Raw genomic sequence first — 19,098 nt, 5'->3', positions numbered from 1 at the left:
GTGTTCCATATTCTTGGAAGTTCAGGGCCTCACATGCCACATGAAGCCTATCCATGGATGTGGAAATACTAGTCATGTATTGTATGTGGATTATACAAGTAGGGACAGCATTTGTTATGCTAGTTGGGCCAACAAGAATGTTGTAGGCAGAGGCACCACTTTGACAAGAGGGTAAAGTATGTGCCCTTCATGTAGGTCTTCAGAAGAACCCTTGTACTTGAACTCTGCTTTTAGAGGAGCAAAAAGCCATTCAATACGAGGGTTCTACAAGTTTAATTATTCTAAAGGGTAGTTCTGGCTAGCATGAGAAAGTTGAAAGATTCTAGGTCTATTGCAGATTTGCCCATTTTCAGACAGCCAAGCCATCCAAGACAAATCATGTGCGCGCCATAAGGTAAAATATATCCAGAACTAAGTGTAGGGAATAAGAGTCTTATAGCATAAAGATCCTTGGTATTCAAACAGCCCAAGGAAAGCAAGAAGTTCCTCCAAGGGTACTAGAATATATTTATACACATGTATACAGAGCAGGTACTGAGAGCCATTGAACAGGCTTTGATCACTTCAAACCAGGGGTGTGGCAGTACCCCTAGTTCTGAGTCATTTTGATTAATAAGCCATTAAGTAATTTGATCCTGCAGTCCTGATCAGGTTGGAAGAAGTGGTCTCAAATAGTTTCACTGACATAACTGAGGTTTGTGCTGTGGCAGGTTAAGCATGTGGCGCTCCGCCATAAGGCATATGCTGTGCAGAGAAAGTGGCCAGCTGCTGGGGCCATGGGTGAGCAGTGTTGGAGCATGGCAGACAGGGAGCCTGCCTGAGGATGCAACTGAGCTCTAGCACATAGCCCAGAGAAGTGTGGGGGGCCCAGATGTGACCCAGGGACTGTATTTTACCCCCTCCCCTTTGGTTTGGGGACAGAAAGTAACCGCTTAGTTTTAACATGCAAGTTGATAGCCTGTAGGTCACCCATTGACTACCTAAATCTGGACCCACATGCTTTTGAACAGATCTATAATTATCATGAGTCTGGATCTTGATACCTTACTGAAGAAATTTGGACCTTGACAAGAGATTGACTGCCCTGATCTAGTATTTCCAGGTTTACACAGGCAACAAATAAATGGCACTAGTACTTTACCTGGCCAAACTGGATTTCAAAATATGAAAGTCATCCACAATGAGCTAGTACTTTAAGAATCTTTTAAAACTAGGTCACTTGAGGGAATTAAGCAGATTTACTTTTTGGTGTCAAGACACAAGTTAGAAAGCTGTTATACTGATTACAGATGACAAATATTAGTTCCAATCCAGTGCTCCTTAGCATAAGGGTCTCTTATGCAAAATGTTAGAAGATTAACAGTTAGTGACTCAGCCACAGGGAAAACCAAACTATCTAGATACATTCCAATGTCTCCTCGCCCTCCCCCCAAAAAAGTCAGAAGGATAATAAAATGACCATCTTAGAGTTTAAGTGTTAGTACTGGGAGTAATTCAGTGTCCACTATTAAACATTTAGTGGAGATGGGGTGGGATACATGCTGCACTTCAATTTGCTTTCATCGGAAATTGTGAACATGCAGCCTAAGGTAAACCAGAGTCAAAAAACCACTTTTACAGCAATGAAGGTGTCTAATTAGAGAACTTGAGAAACAGATTTGGAATTTTATACTACCCTCAGATGCAGTTCTGCTGCTGGGTAAGGTTACAGCATCCTCTAGGAAGGTTAGTACATTCTCAATATGACTAGAGAAGTGAAAGCTGCACTGTTGCACCCAAGACTTGGTTTTAAAGAAGACTGGGAGTAAGGTTACCCAGAGTACCCATTGGGAGTTTAACAAAAAGGTGCTGTGTTTCCTTATCTAGTCAGTGCTCAGCTCCCTCCCCATCCCCATCCTCTGCCAGTCCCCTAAGAGGGCAATTATACCTGCCAATAAAGCATCTAGCACAGGCAGAGCCATCCTGGTCCATAAGATGGTTTAGGGCAGCTGTCCCTCATGCTATACTGGGGGCGGGGGGGGGGGGGCACATGCATGCCGTGGAATCCAGGGTGGCCTGGGTCTCCAGCAGGTGTAAGGCCTGCCCCATATCCACTGGTGGTAGTAGGGGAAAATGGAGCAGCTTGGTGCCAGCCTGCTCCCTTGGCTCCTAAGCCCTGTTTCCCTAACAGCTGGAAGGGTGGGACCACTGCCAGTGAAGGGGGATCCTGATCCCAGCACTAGGCCCCTGCTACTTCTCCTAGGTCTTCTTGTAGGGAGAGGTGGCTTAGAAGGGCAGAGCCTCCCCCCCCCCCCCCGACAACCTACAGATAGGGTGCAGGCAAACCAATCTGTGCAGACCAGGAAGCTGAGTTTAGAGCAGCAGTTCCCAGCCTTTTACAAGTGGACCCATTTTGACAATTCAGGAAGACTTGGTGACCCAAGGCAATTCAAAAAAAAGTGGGGGGAGGAGGAAGGAAGGGGGTAGAGCCACCTGGGGAAGACACTTGGCAACCATTCTGAAGTGTCATGGCAACCCGTATTTGGGTCCTGACCCATAGGTTGGGAAACCCTGTTTTAGAGTTTCCAACCTAGTCAGAGATAGTGGTGTTTGACTCTGCACTATCAGAAAAGATGACTTAAGTATGTATAAGTCTTGGGCATAGTTTGCTCCTCCTACTTCTGGAGAAGCCTCCAAAGCCAACATTAAGTTAGTGCAAGATCAATCAGCTGTGAACTCTAGTGATCATTGATTACACAAGTTTGTGTAAAAAATTCAATTTTATTTAAATGAGACAATCCAGAATGTTGTTCAAGACTGCTTATTAGAAACAATATGAACACTATCTTAAATCTGATATTAAGACTATATGTCTATTAAGTCATATGTAGTCAACAAGATTTGATGGATCTGGAGTTTTGAGCATTTATTCTAGAAGTTCTCTTTAAAGACTGGTTTGCAATATTAGTTGAAAAGCCCAACAAGAGACTTTCCTTAGCTAGATGATTTCTTGGTGAGTACAGTTGACTTTTGTTTTGTTCCCTACCACAATGTAACTTTAGATTTATAATGGAGCAACAGGTAGATTAAGGCCAAAAGGACCCATCCTGATCTCCTAAATGCAGGTGGAGAGAACCTCACCCACCCCAGTCCTGTAGTATTCAACCTGAGTTACTCAAGTCCTCCAGTCAGGATTTGAAGAAATTGGAATTAGAATCCATCACTTGCTACTTTTAACCTGCAAATGAACTCTACCATGCTATAGGGAAAGGTGAAAACTGATTGGCAAAGACAGTCTGATCCAGGGAAAAGATTCCTTCAACTTCCAGTAGAGTCTACTCAACCAAAAAGCTGATGTGTCAGCTACATGTTAGTGACCAGTGTCATCTGTAATCTCACCCCATTTAGTCACTAAAAGCATCTGCTTTACACAAGAAAAAGAGTAACTTGGTATGCATGGATATGTAGGCATTTTATGATACAAGATTCCTATGCACAGGTATTCTAGTTTTAGCTATACTCTTCCATTAAAACTTTTAAATGACTCATCTCCCTACCCCAGCCCTTTAGGGAGGCAATTCAGTACTGCAATTCTACAATTAGTTAATCCTAATACCTGAGATTACATTCCTACACTGTCAGAGAGCTCATGTTGAATTGCTTTCTAGATCACAGATCATATTGATCCCAGTAGTGAGCTCTGCAGATCCCCACTAGATTCATACTCATTGATTTCCTACTGACAACTGCTTTGAGATGCCAGTTTAGTTGAATATTATCTTAGTTTAGGCTGCAACTGCCCACTAAAGGCAAGGGATTATCTGGAGCTTGGTTCCTACAGAGTTTATATACCCAAGATGGAAGCTGCCTTTCCTCTGACTTTCTGCCACTGCAGGTATATACTCCTCTACTCACTGCAGAAAAAAAAAAAATCACAAGTTCCAAGAACAACTTCAGAACAGAGATGACCCTGTCTATCAACTCACCCCTCCTCACCTGTTAGTCTACACAAGTTTAGGTTCCAAGACATTTTTGGTCTTCCTAGTGTTTAGATAGGAAAACTTACAACCATTTTTTATTGTGGAAGTCCAAGTCTCTTCTCTCCTGTAGGGGTGTCTAGTTTCTAACTGGATCATTTATCAGAAGCCAACAGCAAATGCCTACTATACAGAGCTTTCACCAAGTATTTTATGAGTCAGCAATAATCCAAGTTTAAGAAACCCTGTTCAAATCCCTTGGCTTGTTGCCACCCTGTACTAGGAAAAGGAGTTTGCAGTCTATGGTTTACTAGCATTTCACTCTAGAACATGGTCCTTCAGATTTTACTGAAGAGACAGACTACGTTTGATAAAGAGTCCATTTGGAAGTCCTTTACCATGTCATGAGAATCTGTCTCCTAGCTAGCTAGGAGACTAAGCCAGATGTTCAGCAATGTGCAAAGGTTACACTATTGAAAAGTTAATGTTTTAGCGATGTAGGCTTCTTTATTCTTTAGATGAGCCTCAATAGCACGAAAGCACCAAATTGTAAAAACTCACTGGAGTGAGTGAGAAGAATGTGTCCTGTATGAACTTTACCTCGCCATTTTGCAGATAATGCAATGAACAAACGGCTACTTCCTGCAGCAAGGACCACGTTAAGTAGGGTGACCATCTTTTCAGAAGGAGAGCATGTGCCAGAACTCCTCCTAGCCAGGACAAAGCCTTGGTGGGGGGAGAGAAGCAAGAGCCAGGCCATTGTGAGAGATGCTCAGGGAGCCCAAGGTGCTGTGGGGAGTCCCGAAACCTCTGCCTGCTCAGAGCAGAATGCCTGAGTGGCCCCCAAGGCTCACCATCCAGGGTAGTTACCATGGTCCATCTCCAGCTTCTGGTGTGGAAGAGGCTGGGGCAAGTGAGCCTCAGGCAGGTGCTACCTCAAAGTTGCAGACAGCCTGATTACAAATGGTCCTGGAGTTATTCAGCCTGGAACTTTAAATTTCAGGGCCTTCCTGTCTGATTTGGGACTGGTGGTAGCCCTAATTTGAGTCACTTAGGCGATTCAGGTAAAACCATGACTCAGATCACATCTGAGAGTTAACTGATCCTAAGGGCCTTGTCATTTCAGATGCTACACATGCCCAGCCAGAAATAGAGTTCACCCATCTGTATCTTATCTCAAAGATGTACACCAAATGACCCTTCCCCACACTCCACTTGGGGGGTGATGGGAGGGTCTGCTGTATACAAGTAGTCCCCACATTTGAAAGAAGCTGAAGATTAGTCAAATGTGATCAATTGGACCACCTAATGTTTCTAGTGTTCCCAGGGTATTCCCTAGCCCAGTGATCAGCAGGTGAGGCACAGTTTTACAGGACACTTATTTTCAACCTAGTTTTCTTGGCTGCAAACTGGAGCAGGACTGCCAAGTCCAAGGCCAGTGGGAACCCAGACAGGCTCAGTAGATGACGACATATTGCCAAGTCAAATAGTAACAATTGCTTTAGCTCAGCTACAGCTAGTATTTTTGGTTGCCACACTATTGTGCACTTCAGTATCAGAAGCAGTACCATGCAAGGGACCGTATTCACAGGTACAAGTCAGTACTTATCCAGTGCTCATTAGCAGATGCCTTTACTTAATCATTTAGCTAACACTATCATGATCCCATTGCAAAGAGCTTTTGGATTAGTTGCAGCCAAGATAGTATACACCATTCAACTTTATCAACAGCCCAAGGAGGGAAGAAATGCCATCAAAGTCAATTTAGATGAAGGGAAAATTCTTCTCAGAAGAATTTGAAGAAAAAAGCTATCACTTTGTAAGAAATGCTTCAGTCTCAGGGGAAGAAATGATGCTCAATGAATCCCATTTAACTGGCTGTCCATCTGCCTGTCATGATCACCTTATTATACATACAATATGGAATCTACCCTGTTACCACTATAGGCCTGTTGCTTATACAGCCACCTGATTTGTGCAGCTTTCAGCATTAGGTGCATGCAATATTTATCCCACAGTTGATACTAGAGTCATCCAGGAAAGTGGAAGGCCTTAAAAAAAAGATTGTTTCTACCACTAAACACTCATGCCAAACAGTATTTTGACTTTGCTAGCTGCTACATGGTCTATTTGAAAGACCACAGGTTACCTTTCCTTTCAAGATCTACTCTTGCTTTGTCAAACAGGGCAGGCACACAGACGTGGCAACTTCTCATGCTGTATTGTTTGTGATTTGATACAGGAGCATGATTAGATCTTGGAAGGAACTTAATTTGCCCCCTTCTGCATGTGTATACAGAGTACATTGCACTGCTATTTTAGTTGCCAGTCCTTTATGAAGGCATGTCTACAATAGCACTGAGAAGAGGGACACATTTAGCTCTTAAAGTTTCCCCTTTTGCCCCCATTCCTTTAGCTATGGGACTATTCCCCCTAAATGGACTTTCAATTCAGGAGTAAAAAATGTTTACTTGTGGCAGCTTCAAGTGCTACCTGAAAAAAGCATGAAGTAATTGGTTTGAGAATTAGTAAGGTCAGAATATACTAGTCTTTAGACACTTGAAAATATTGGTCCTCAGATACTTACACTAGTGTAACTCAGGAGTAAGGGTAGAATTTGGCCCTTAGTAGCTATGTGCAGAAGCTCTGACAAGTTGACCATCTAGATACCTAAGGTATTGTCTACATTGGAGTCTCCAGAAAGAGCCTGCAAATGAATAATCTTAATGCCTCTCCTTGTGTGGTAATGAGATCAGTTTCCATTAAAGCCAATTAGTGGCATTATTTCAGCCTAGCACTGTCAGGAACCTGTGTGATGAAATGTATTTAGTGGTTGACCATGCATAAAGCACAAGACAGGCACATACTGAAGGTGAGGTGGTGCTGCAATTCTTGAATAGTAATGTTTGTTGATAAGAAACCACATAGTAAGACATGTCCCAGTCATCTACCTCAAGGCAGGAAATCCTGCTGAGATTTCAGAGTGGTTCCAGGAAGTGTAACTATTTCAGATTAATAGTTTATCCTCCCCCCACCCCCCACCTCCCCACTTACAAACTAAGATGCCTGAGAGAGGCTCAGTCTTAACTCAGGCATTTTAGTGACCATCATCCACCCAATTGGTGAAGAGGAGTTTTAGCACACACTTCATAAACTGTTAGACCCTTTAACAAGGCAGGCTGACTTCTTGAAAGGCTAAGAAATACACTTTTAAAAGGTTTAATTTCCTCAGTTTCTAGGATCTTTGGATAGTTGCTTTAGACAGTCTTCATTTTAGGTTGTGGCCAATAAGCTAGTGTGCTGCTATCACTCAAGGGTGGCACTGTTTCAAGTAGTTGAAAAAATAGGGATTTTTCAAACTTCAATTACGGGTATGCCAGCTCCTTCTGCTATTTGGAAACAGCTATCTTCTATACTCCGTTAAAGAGAACTTGTCTACCATTTATAAAAGCTGAACTAGTTCCATTGCTACCCTTTCATCAAGAACCATGCAAGTTAAAATTGTGTGAAAGAAGAAATTGGGGGAACATGGAGAGGCCAGAGGAAAAACATCTCTGCTAGACTGCCCAGTACATTGTCCTCACAGCATGTGCCTTCTTCATTGTCCCTTGGTACTGCATGTACTTGATGTAGCTCAAAGTTATTGCATGTAAATATTAACCTTGCGGTAGAACACAGGCGGCTGAGAGGGTAATAAAGCCTTGCTTTCCTGCCGACTCCACCATATCCTGTTGGGAAGAAGTTGCCAGAATTGCTGCAATACAACAACAAGTACTAGGAACAATTTTGTAAGGCAGTGTTAATGCCTGCACTGTTGCTCTTTGAATTCCTAATAGTTTAGAAATTTCAGAGGTTTTTGTACTTAAACACTATAACCAAATAGCGTTCCTGATGATTAAGTCATTGTATAAAGATACCAATTAAAACCTTTTGCCAAAGAGACATCTTTAGTCTATTAAAGAGCTATTGAATGATTTTCAGTCTCCAGCAGCAGTGCACTGTTTTACATAAGTTGCATTGTGTTTGGCAGCTCTGATTTTTTAAAATGAATATACTACCTAGAAGTAGGTTAGTTTATATGAAAAAAGTTAGGGATCAGCTGAAGCTAAACAAGCCACATTGCTCTCATAAGATCTGGAATAATCAATTTAACACCACTACACATTAACACTTGAGGCAGCTTCTGCTAGACAATAGCACATTCATGTAGGTTCTGGTATGGCTTGACCAACAACAATTATGCACATAAATCTCTAGACTTGATGCTGAAATGTTGCACATTTTTCTTTAAACACTGTTGCATTGGCAATGCACTGAATAACCTTGAGAGGCATTGTGCCAGCATTAGTGAATGAGAGAAAAAAAAGGAAGGCATTATTCAGATACATCTGCCTTTTGAACAGGGTCTTTTATGCATGTCTGAAAAGTTAGTGCTATCTTGGAATTTTTTTGCTTTATTAAAACAAAGGTTGAGCACTCCTTTAATGGACAAGGGCATAGAGTTTACACTTTCAATGGACTAAACATACTGTAATTTGACAGCAGAGATTGTGATGTGACCTGCTGAGTAAGAATTGAACTTTTCCTTCTTTTGATCAAGGGGTCATACTGCTTGCTAATTGACTATGGTAACAGACATGTTGTAGAGTCTAATGTGAGACCCTAGTGAGGTTAGCCTCCATGGGAGCCTCTCCTTCCCCTGAAGTGTAGACAACTGGGGTCAGGAGATTACACTTCACCTTTCTGGTTCTCATGGCAGAGAAGTTTAAATGAATTTACATTTCTGAATTTAGTGTTCCAGTGACATCATGGCGTATCAGTGCAAATAAAGCAAGCTTCGGAAGAAACCTGCTTATGTAGCATTTCCCTCTCAGTAAGGGTAAACCTTATGCCACACTGCATTTTCGGCAGTGTTTGCTTCTTCTGTGCCTAAACCCAGGCAAGAGTTGGCATGGAATTGACCTAAAGCTTTGTCGTTGCCACCAGATGACAAGTTTTAAGAGCAGGAGTATTTCTCCCCCCCCCCCCCCCATCCAGTTCTAGCAATATACAGAAAGACTCAAGCAACCAAGAGGTCTAAATCTGAACTAAGTCTTGATGGCTGCCAATGGGCCACTTGCTGTTAAAGCACTGCTGCACTTCATTCAGCTCACTTGTCATCTGTGATGCAGACAAAACTCAGACAGTTGAGTCAGTTACACTAGAATCATTTTGATATGCTATTACTGTCATTCTTTCCACACCAATCATAAATGCTTGCCCCCCCCTTCCAGCTACTCAGTCCTTCCTCTTTTTAAAGAGCTGGAGGTTGTGTTGTTTGTTTTTTAGTTTTTTTTTTTTAAAGTGGCCACAACCCAAGTTCACACTTGAACAAGCTTGTCTGAGTGTGGCTACAATCAGTTTTAGTGTAGCTAGTCAGACCTTTGCTAACAAGTAGCAGTCACATTCATCAAGGCTATTGCTTATCTAGTTTAGAGTACTTTTCCAATGAGTTTTGTCTCCGTCATTTAAATGACCTGCTGTAATCAGTCCTATACTGGGTTTATACCTCTCAAAGAGGGGCCTCATTAAATAAAGGTCACAGGCCTGCTTCTTAAAGCTTTTCTGGTCAAACCACATGACCTATGTGCTTTATTTGCATTTATTTTAGAAGGCACTGGATAATCCCCTGCCCAGACTAGGCTCTCCTCCTCCCATCTAACACTGAGTAAAAAGTTAAGAAATAGTGATGGAGCTGTCTCCATCACTGCCTCCAAGTTTTACATTATTGAAATTGTTCACTAGAGTTTGGAAGGGCTCTGAAGTAATCAAGTCATTCATGGTGGCCACTATGGTGGAAGGAGGGGGGTTAATTTGGGACAACTCCTTGTTCTCCAGGGTCTTAGTACAGGCAACAAGGAGGCACTGGATGACCTACCATCCAAATACCTTCTCCATCTCAGCCTATTTTGCTAACTATTGCTCCATCAACTGGGCAACATTCTCAGGATGAGATCATTCCACTGGTTTCCTGTTCTTTACTTTGGATTTCATTCTGTTAAGAATCTAGGAAGTACAAGAACAGTTGAAGGTTTTTAGATAAAGTTATGTAAATGCTGACTACAGCCAGGCATCTGTTGCCTACTCATCTAACAGTTCTCCAAATGAACTGACTATTCAGCAGTTTACAGGATTTTAACATTACAAATCAGTTCTCTTGAAAGTACAGATTCCTTAGAATGTCACATGTTTGAGATCTGGCTGGAAGCCATTCAATAGCCAGCTTTATGGGCATGGTTTTGGCCAGCTTGTAATATTGGTGTATAACTCCATGAATAAAAGCGCACTTAAATCTTTGTGCTAGTTCCCAACAGAGCTGATCGAACTCTAGGAATGCAGCATCTCTAAGCTACAATAGAATTCCACTTACTGGCAATTTAGTTCTGCACCCAGGATGTCACTGCCAGTCAGATACCAAGGTATTCAAATATTAATTGGAAGTTATTTGCCAGATTGTGCCCTAAGCTGATCTTCACATCTCCCAAAACCAGTTGGCTTCACATGGGTTAAAGCCACATGACTATGATCTTTGGCTACTGCAATGGCCAAAACTTATATAGGTGACAAAGATACTGTTCTTACTAGGAAACTTTAGAGAAGTTCATGGATCGCTGCAAGGCCAGAGTTTTTGTAAAGATCCAGAAGTTGGAAGCAAGAGTTTTCAGTATCAATCTGCCACAAGCATTTTAAGATGTAGCTTCAGAGGGCCTAAGAAGAAATCTCATAAAACAGGGTGATTTTGGAATTACATTAAGTCTCTCCCCCTGCACTGAAGCAGTTAGTGTTCTTAGTTGTGGAATTTGCCACTCTTGTTATCTTTTGCAGCTTGGGCATGTGACTTTTATTAGACACAACAGTCTTTATGGTCTGCCATGTTGTACTGTCCAGGTGCCCCAACTTTCCATTAACCTGGAAGAGATTTACTGTATCACCTTTGCAGTGTTTAAGAGTAGTGTGATCTTAGTCGTTAAGATCTATTGGGCTAGGACGCTGAGAATTTGCAGCATGCTCAGGGTCTGAGCAGGCAATGGTTTGTTCAGCAAATGCTTAGAACTTGGTCTACAGAAGTGTTTCTAAAGAAATAAAAAGCCAAGAATGGCTAATGGCTAATCTGGATATGTTAAAAAACCCACAAGTCTACTTCCATACATATGTTGCTGTCCACATGGGAATAAAAGCCTACCACTGTCCCCAAGCAACGGAATCAGAGATGGGAAGAAGGAGGTGCTGTGTACATTCAGGATGCTGTCCAAGCTCTGGGACCCTCCAACCTTCGCAAGATCCCAGAACTTGGGCTGCAACATAACTATGTAGACATTTTCCCTTTCCTACTTCCAGCCCCAGAGCCCAAAGTCCTAGTTCAGTGTCCTCACCCAATAGATCTTAACTACTTAGCTCACACTACTCTTGAACACCACAGGCCAACCACAGCTATGGGCTTTATCACTGTGTAGCTGCACCCTTGATCAGCAGATAAGTGAACTGCATGAAGCAGTGAGATGCATCACATGCTTGTTAATGCACTGGAAGGTGCACAGATGTTAAGGAGCACAGTAGTAAAGACTAAGGCTATATAGACTAGTCTCCCAGGGAGACTTACTAGCTTTCAGTTTAACATGAAATGCTCTGTCAGATACCTCTTGATGTCTTACAAGTCTAGGATACAGAGTTTTACATCACTGATAGCCCAAAAGGGGTCTGAGTGGTGCCATTACTGCCTTTGCTTAATTTTGGCACCTGAAGCTCTTGTTCACTAGTCTTATTAGTTACAGAAGGGGAAGTCACATGTGCCTGCTTTCTGCCCAAAAGATGTAAACGGGATGTTCCTCTGAAATGTTCTCGGCCTCTGTTTTTATAAATCTACTTCAGTGGGCTTAGTCATCCAGCATTTTACAAGTGCAAATGAATTCTCCCAGTAGACATTACTGGCAGACTGCAGCCTTTTCCTGGAAGTATTCTCTCTATTTTGCATGTTCTAGAAAGTTAGAATAGGACAGACATACAGCATGACAGACTAGCTTTAGCAGCCAAGAACACCAAGTTCTAATTCTGATGGGAGTCTTCCTTCATAGCTTTACATGCCAGTCATCTCTAGGGCCATCTTGTCTCCTTCCTGCCATCTTTCCACCCCCCCCCCACCCACCCCCATTTGAGAATTTTAGCTGCATCACTTCTCAGAGTGCTTAGAGAGGGTGACACTACATGGTAGGATGAGGATAGGCACCAACTTTTAATCCGACTCAGTTCCGACTTGCAAATCAACCTCAAGTTTTTGCAATTTGAACCCTTATAATCTTTTGCTGTTGAAAAGCAAAACTGCCTTCTCACTGTTGCCCTTTCAAGATGTTATTTGGCCTTGTGTACTATCCTTGTCTCTAGTGAAGTCTAAGGTATGATCCCAAGGAGCAAGTACTATACTACAAGGACTGAAACTTAGTGAATTTGTCTCTTTCCAAGCTCTTAGTCTGCCTAGCTTAGGCTAGGCAGACAAGTCTTATACTTGATATCATGTGACAATTCCCCAGTAGTTATGCTTCTATAAAGCAGAAGATTTGCAGTTTGTGGTACTTCAGTCAAGAAAGTTGCCAGCTAGTGTATCTTGTACCATTCTTGCAAGGGGGGGGGGGGGAAATGTCTCGTCAGTCTTTATACAATACTCCTGTATGTGCACAGTCACTTAGTCTCTAAATTGGTTCATATTCTAACAAGGTTATCCCTATGGGATAGAAATGGCTAAATGAGGCAGAAACTCAGTTAAGACCAAAGCATTGCACTTAACTAGTCCTGTTGGACTGAAAGGGTCATGATTAAGATTCTATTATCTTTCCATTTGTTACTTTAGGAGCCAGTTAGAGGGAATAGAAAAAGTAATGTTTAACTCTACAGCATTGGGGAGAGGGGAAACTTGAGTTTCTTTGCTTCCATCAGGTCATACGCATCTCAGCCATGATGCATTCTGCAGGGTGGGGTCTATACTCCCAGGGGTAATGGGATTAGTGTTTAGAAAGTATTAGAATGAAGAAGTTAAATGTTTAACAAGGCAAAGTACTTGTAAATATGCTTCATTAGCAATACTAGAGGACAGGCCTTGCTGCTAGACTGGCTGAATCAGTGTAACTAAACTGGCTCTTCTTGCCTAGACAAGATCTTAGAATGGATTAACAAGCTGGATGCAGACAGACCACAATATTTGGCAGCCAACTCAATTTTCTTGTTACTGGGCATTCTTTCACCATTCCACTTGCCCCTATGGTGGGCCACTGCCACTATAATTACCTGCGCCTCCACATATGGAGGATTAAAGCTCCTATCCCAGCCAATTGGAACTGTGGCCAGTCTGTCCCAGGACACAGCTTCTGTTGGCCAGGAATGGTGATCCTCAGCCAGTGGGAGCTGCAATCACTTATTCCTGTGGAAGCACAGTTAATACAGTAGCAGCAGCCTGCCAGAGTCTATCCCCGGCAAACTGGATGTAGCCATTTGCTATGCAATCAAGGCATCTCCCTTCCCTGAAGTTAGCCAAGGGAATTTTAGCTGCTTACATTAGCACTTCCACACTATCAAAAGACAAGAATGACAAGAAAGCCTCTTCAGTAAGCTGACTAGCCTCAGTAACCACTCCTGTAAGAGACTTCAGTCTAAGGCTATCAAGTTCTGTTAAGACACGATTGCTTTTTATTACACCCATTCTAAAGAGAATTTTGACTGCTCTCTGGTCCTGCATTCTTCTCCATAGTAGAACTTCAATCTTAAACTACTACAGAGGTTGGACAAAGCCAGTGTTTCTTCCACTGAAGTTCTCAGGAAGCCTTATGTGAGACAATGGGTGCTGCAGGAAGCACTGTATATCCAGCACATATTGAAGGTTACAGTTAGCCAAACTGAGCTAGATCTTAATTGATAGGCACTAGTAAGGACTAAATATTACCTTCATCCCTCCCCTATCTTGAGGGATCTTACTGTCACTTGACTGCCAGACTATATCTTTGAAGTACCCTGGTGGACAATAAATGCTTCTGCTTGCTTTGCATGAACTCAGTTTAGAGCAATGTCATCAGACTTGCTGGCCCTGCTGACTGTGGTCCACATGCATCTCAGGCTATGTCTATACTGCAAAGTTTTTGCACCAAACAAAAACAAAAAGGAGCATCCACACCTCAAGTGTGTTTTTGTGCAAGAAAAATCACCAGAACAGTGGGCTTTTGCCACTAGAGTAACAAGGAACAACATTTGTGCTACAGCTCTTGCACAAGGCTGCAGCTGTGGCTGCTCTGGAGGAGTTTTTGCACAAAAAACCCTATCAGAAAAAGATCACAGGTGCTCTGATGGCCATTAACAGAATAGCCATCAGAGCTTCCTTGCGCCAGAGTGTCCGTGCAGCGTGGATGCTCTCTTCTGCAAAAGCACATTGTTTTTCCACAGTGCACTTGAGGTGTGGATGCATTTTTGCAGAAGAGATCTTCTGCAAAAGGCTTCTCTCAAAAACCCTGCAGTGTAGATTAAGCCTCAGAGTGCAGGGTCAGCCCAGGTGACCACTCAAGCATCCTAGAAACACGCAGCTCCTCAAGGAGATCAGAAACCTGTGGTCCTAACAATAGTACCTAAAGGCTACAGCACAGTTCCATACCACCCATTTTACCCGACATCCACAGCTTCTAGTTCCCTCTTTCAGCAGTGGGGAGGCTACAACATCCCTCCTTGAAGCCAAGTATATTTAGTAAGTCCCACAGAGCCCAGGGATACAGTGACAGATGTATTCTCTGCATTGTTGCATTGAGTGTCCCACGTGTTGCAAGTTTCCTAAATGCAGAATAGACTATCTATAAAATGGATCAGTGTTTGGACCTCACAGGTATACACATTCACCAGGCAGTGCCCAGCTATCATAATCTAGAAGCATATATTTAGAGCCAGCCCTCCATTACCCCAAGTAAATCCTTACTGATGCATCTCTAGCTCTCCCCCATCCTATCCCTGCTTCAGTTCTAAACAGGGAAGACCTTTACAAGAATTACTTGCCCTATTCCTGCTCCTGTCTCCATGCTGTCCAGTTATGTTGGACATGCCTTCCTTCCGTCAAGGAGGAGTCATGTGAAGTGTTAGGGAGACTGTTTAAAAAAAGATGTTTTGGAAGTCACAGCTAGCTACATTTTCTGGGGTAGGACCACATCTTGTGTTCATAGCATGCCAAATAGACAGCTCGTGCTTAATTTGCATTTTGTTTTAGCTGACAGGGCCCTTTTTTGCCAGGAGGAGACTGATAATACTTTTTCGCTTAGACTCTGTTACAGAAATGTTAAGAGTCACCTGAGTGGACTTGGAATACCATCTTCAATTCTGGCCATTCTTTAAAAGTAAATAGAAGAGTTCAAGAGTACTTCTAAATTAGGGCTACTCAACTTTGGAAGCCCCAGGGGCCACAATGATACTCCCAGCACATGCTGAGGGTCACAAGTTAAGTGTGGTGGCATATATAAGCAAATAGTTTTTCCACACTGATGGGCATGAATACAAAGATTAAGGCAAGACTACACAACACACAGGCCTCATTTAAGTCAGTCTGCTGATAAGACATGTTTCCCTATTTCCACCCATATGACAGCACTTCTAAAGAGCAATGACAGTGCAGGAGTTTAACTACTAAAATGCACATCAATTGAAGTCTATTCTATTGGCTCACTGCTGGGGAGCATGTTCACAGGATCTCACCTGCAGGCCGTGTGTTGAGCCCTGTATAAACCCAAGCTGCATAGCAGGCCACAAACAAATGGCCCATGGGCCACATGCAGCCCACAGGCTGTGTCTTGAGTAGCCCGGTTCTACACAACAGTATTATGTCAGAATAATGGATATCCTTCTGAAATAACATATTGCACACCTACACAGCAAGCCTATTATTTTGAAATAACAGGCTTCTTACTCCAACTTCTGTAAATCCCATTCTGAGGAGGAAGGGAAGTCAGAGGAAAGTGCTCTATTTTGAGGTACTGTGTAGTTGTACCCAAATTTGAAATAAGCTATTTTGACGAGAGATGCTAACTGTGTAGCTCAAGTTACATAGCTTAGTTCGAGTTGAGCCCTGTTCTGTAGATCTACCCCTAGAGACTTGAAGAGGTTGGAGTAAATGCCTCAGTCAATTAAGGCTTTTGTTTCTGTGGCTCACCTATCTATAGCGTAAACACCTTTGGGAGCTCTCCATTTTACTGTTTATGTTGGTTCCATTTCAAAGTTAGGAATATCAATCATGCTTAAAACCCAAACTTAAGCAATTTTGCCATTTCAGAAGTACATACAAAGGTCAAGAGCCATTTTGGTTTTGCAGAGCAGTAGGAGCTGCTCTACACATTCAACCCCCACATGCTTTGAGATGTAGTATCACTTTATTAGGGGATTCTCCCTAATTGTGAAATCAGTTACTGCCCTTGGAACTATTTTGAGGATCAGTTCTAAGAAATCTGATTACATTCCTTCCAATCCCCTTCCCTGCTCCTAGGCCAATGATTAAAAGTTTCCTCCAGAACCAAGTCTGAAATCAGACCTTTAGCTTCTGTGAATGAATAAGCTATTTTCCCCTCCTAACAATGAGGAACAGCAGAAATAACACCTAAGAGCTGAAAGGTAGGTTTACCATCCCAGAATGTGCATTTCTTAGGGTTAGTAGACACATGTACTAGTACCCATCAGAATGATGGCACAGGTACCTTTAAGGTTTTTCTTTTCAATAAAAAAGTGTAGAAGGAAAATATTCCTTCTACTGTGTCTCTGCCCACCCCTAAAGTGTGGGCAGATGAGCACATGCCTAAATAAGAGACAATCTCTCACTAGATGCAACTTAGCATTTCAGGGGTTTGCACAAATTCTTATTCATCTTGATTCAAGCTTCTTCAGTGCATCAGTCTCAGGTGTTTTCTGTGCTGAGACCACTTTTCCATACCTAGTTACCTGTGGAAGCCACCAGCAATGAAGGGGATCAAGATTCATAGCTTTAAGGTTTAGTGTGTAGCCTCCTCCCAAGGGTCATTGTGCCCTTAGAAAGGTATTTCTCTTGATTGGCCACCCTTTCACTGGATGACAAGTTGTTTCCTAGCTTGTTTAGCTAATTGAGTACACTGCTGGGTTTTTTAACTCTAAAAATGTGTTGTGCATTGGAGAAAGTTTACCCCAAGCTGCCTAGTAAATTCTACTGTGAGCAAATAGATTTAGGACACAACCTTGAACACTGATAAGACCCTACTTGAGTGTCACCATGATGATCTGACCACTGAGACATCTATTTCTCCTGCAACCAACCTCCAGGTTGAAAAGAGGAGCTCCCTTTCACTAGGCAGAGCTTTTTTACTACACCACCTCTCACTTTTGCCTGTAGGCTTCCTTCCCCACCTCCCATCACTCCTGAGTGTCACCTATTTGCCCCAGTTGCAAACACATTAGAAAGCCAACAGACAAACTGCTCTGGCCAAAATGCTTCTTAGGCCTTTCCTCCCTCCACACACTATTAACAATGAGTGACTAGATTCTCAGAGAAACTATTTCTAGAGCAACAGAAGGGGTTTACTATCTATATAGCAATGTAAATAATCTGCTTGTCTTCATCCCCGCCTTTCCATAGAAAGTGCTTGTTTGTTTAGCTTTGAGTTCTTGGCTTCTTTAGTCAAGAGGCCTTTTCAGGCTCCTGGAGGCAGGATGCAGACGTTTCCACCCAATTTTAAGCTAGAACATTTTATGAGTAGTGTCATGCTACTGACTAGCATTACTATTCCCTCCCCCATATCTATGGGACACTAGTCCTGGGCTATGAAAGCCGTTACAGTCACAGCTGGCTCCAGAGATTTAACCCATTCAGTCTCTCCCACCCTAGCACTTCCAAAATTGGGAGCTTCACGCTTTAAGGGATTTAGCACCCCCTGGGGCGTCTGCCTTCGGCAGAGCCTTTTACTTCGGCGTGTTGCCACAATACCACCCACCCCACGAGCTCGTGTCAATTAGCCGCCCTGGAAGAGTTATCGTGGTACTCGACACCAGCGGCTTTTTCCTAAAAGCACAAACGAATACCAGCTGGTAGGCGATTAGTCTGCTCACGTTCGCAGAGGTCGCCTTCCCCGGGCCACCTTAGCCCCCTCCGAAGCGGGGCAGAGTCTCGCAGAAGACGCTAGTGAGGCCGGGGGGGGGGGGGGTAGAACCCTCCCAGAACACTCCCCAGACATTGAGAAGACGGGTCGCCGAAGAGAAGGCTGCAGCGTCCGGCTCAGAGGCAGGAATCAAAGCAACCCCAGGGAACGACTAAATTTCACAATCGAGAACCGGCTGGGGGTTGCTGACTGAAGAAATGCGTCTGAACGCAGCCTGCGCCAGAGTCACCCTGCCCTACAGACCCCAGGAAACGTTACAATAAGCTCCCCCCCTCTACTTTGCTCCCCTCCATTTAAAAAAAAAAAAATCGGAGGAAAATCCACCTCCCTCTTGGAAAAAACTACTTACAGACTAGCTCCGAGCTACTCCTGCGTAATCCTCGGGCGGCAGCCGGCAGACTAGCTGACACCGTGGGCCCGGCTAAATATTCAGTTGTATTCCAGCCTTCAGCTGAGCTAGCCACTCACAGCGAGAGATATGGTTTTAATCAGATGCTGGCAGCTGAGGACTACCCAGGAATGTGCTGTGATGATTTTGCTGTTTGGGCTTGGCTACTCCCCCTCAACGTGTCGGTGCTTCCAAACTTAACCCTTTGCACGCCAGGGCTGAAGGGAATCAGAGCTGCTGCGCTCTTATGCAATAATGAGCCCTACAGGAGAGAGAGGAGAGAATGACACGAAAGGGGAGATTTTTAAACCCACGACAGGAAAGTCAGAGGTTTCTTAAATTAGATATGTGTCGTACAAAAATCAGAGGGAATTCACAAGGAATGGGGGGCGGGGGACTGAAGGTCTGTAGCTCACAATATGTGTAATATGTGTATAGAAAACATTTCAAGGATCTGGCAATGGAGAGGGGATCCAAAGGCTGGTCCCAGTGTGTATATGTTTACATTGATTTGTTTTATGTAAAAATCTCGATGTGGATATGAATGTTGGTATTTTCTAACTGGCTGAACCAGAATCCTGGGTCA

At 43.2% G+C, this 19,098-nt stretch overlaps 1 protein-coding gene across 4 annotated transcripts in view; it reads right to left on the bottom strand.

Annotated features, from left to right (window-relative positions):
• The window catches only part of DAB2 (DAB adaptor protein 2), a 41,104-nt gene extending 22,448 nt beyond the window's left edge, over positions 1 to 18,656 (bottom strand). For 2 of the 4 annotated variants that reach the window (XM_014581754.3, XM_075932514.1), the window contains exon 1: positions 18,474 to 18,655. The gene's annotated coding sequence lies outside the window, so the exon portion shown is untranslated. Of the gene's footprint in view, positions 1 to 18,473 lie in introns of all 4 variants that reach the window. The other 2 variants (XM_075932513.1, XM_014581755.3) reach the window with 2 other exon arrangements.
• Positions 18,657 to 19,098: the final 442 nt, after the last annotated feature.

The sequence above is a fragment of the Pelodiscus sinensis genome, chromosome 6 (assembly GCF_049634645.1).
Source record: "Pelodiscus sinensis isolate JC-2024 chromosome 6, ASM4963464v1, whole genome shotgun sequence".
NCBI classification, from domain to species: Eukaryota; Metazoa; Chordata; order Testudines; family Trionychidae; genus Pelodiscus; species Pelodiscus sinensis.
This window is presented reverse-complemented; position numbering and strand designations above follow the sequence as displayed.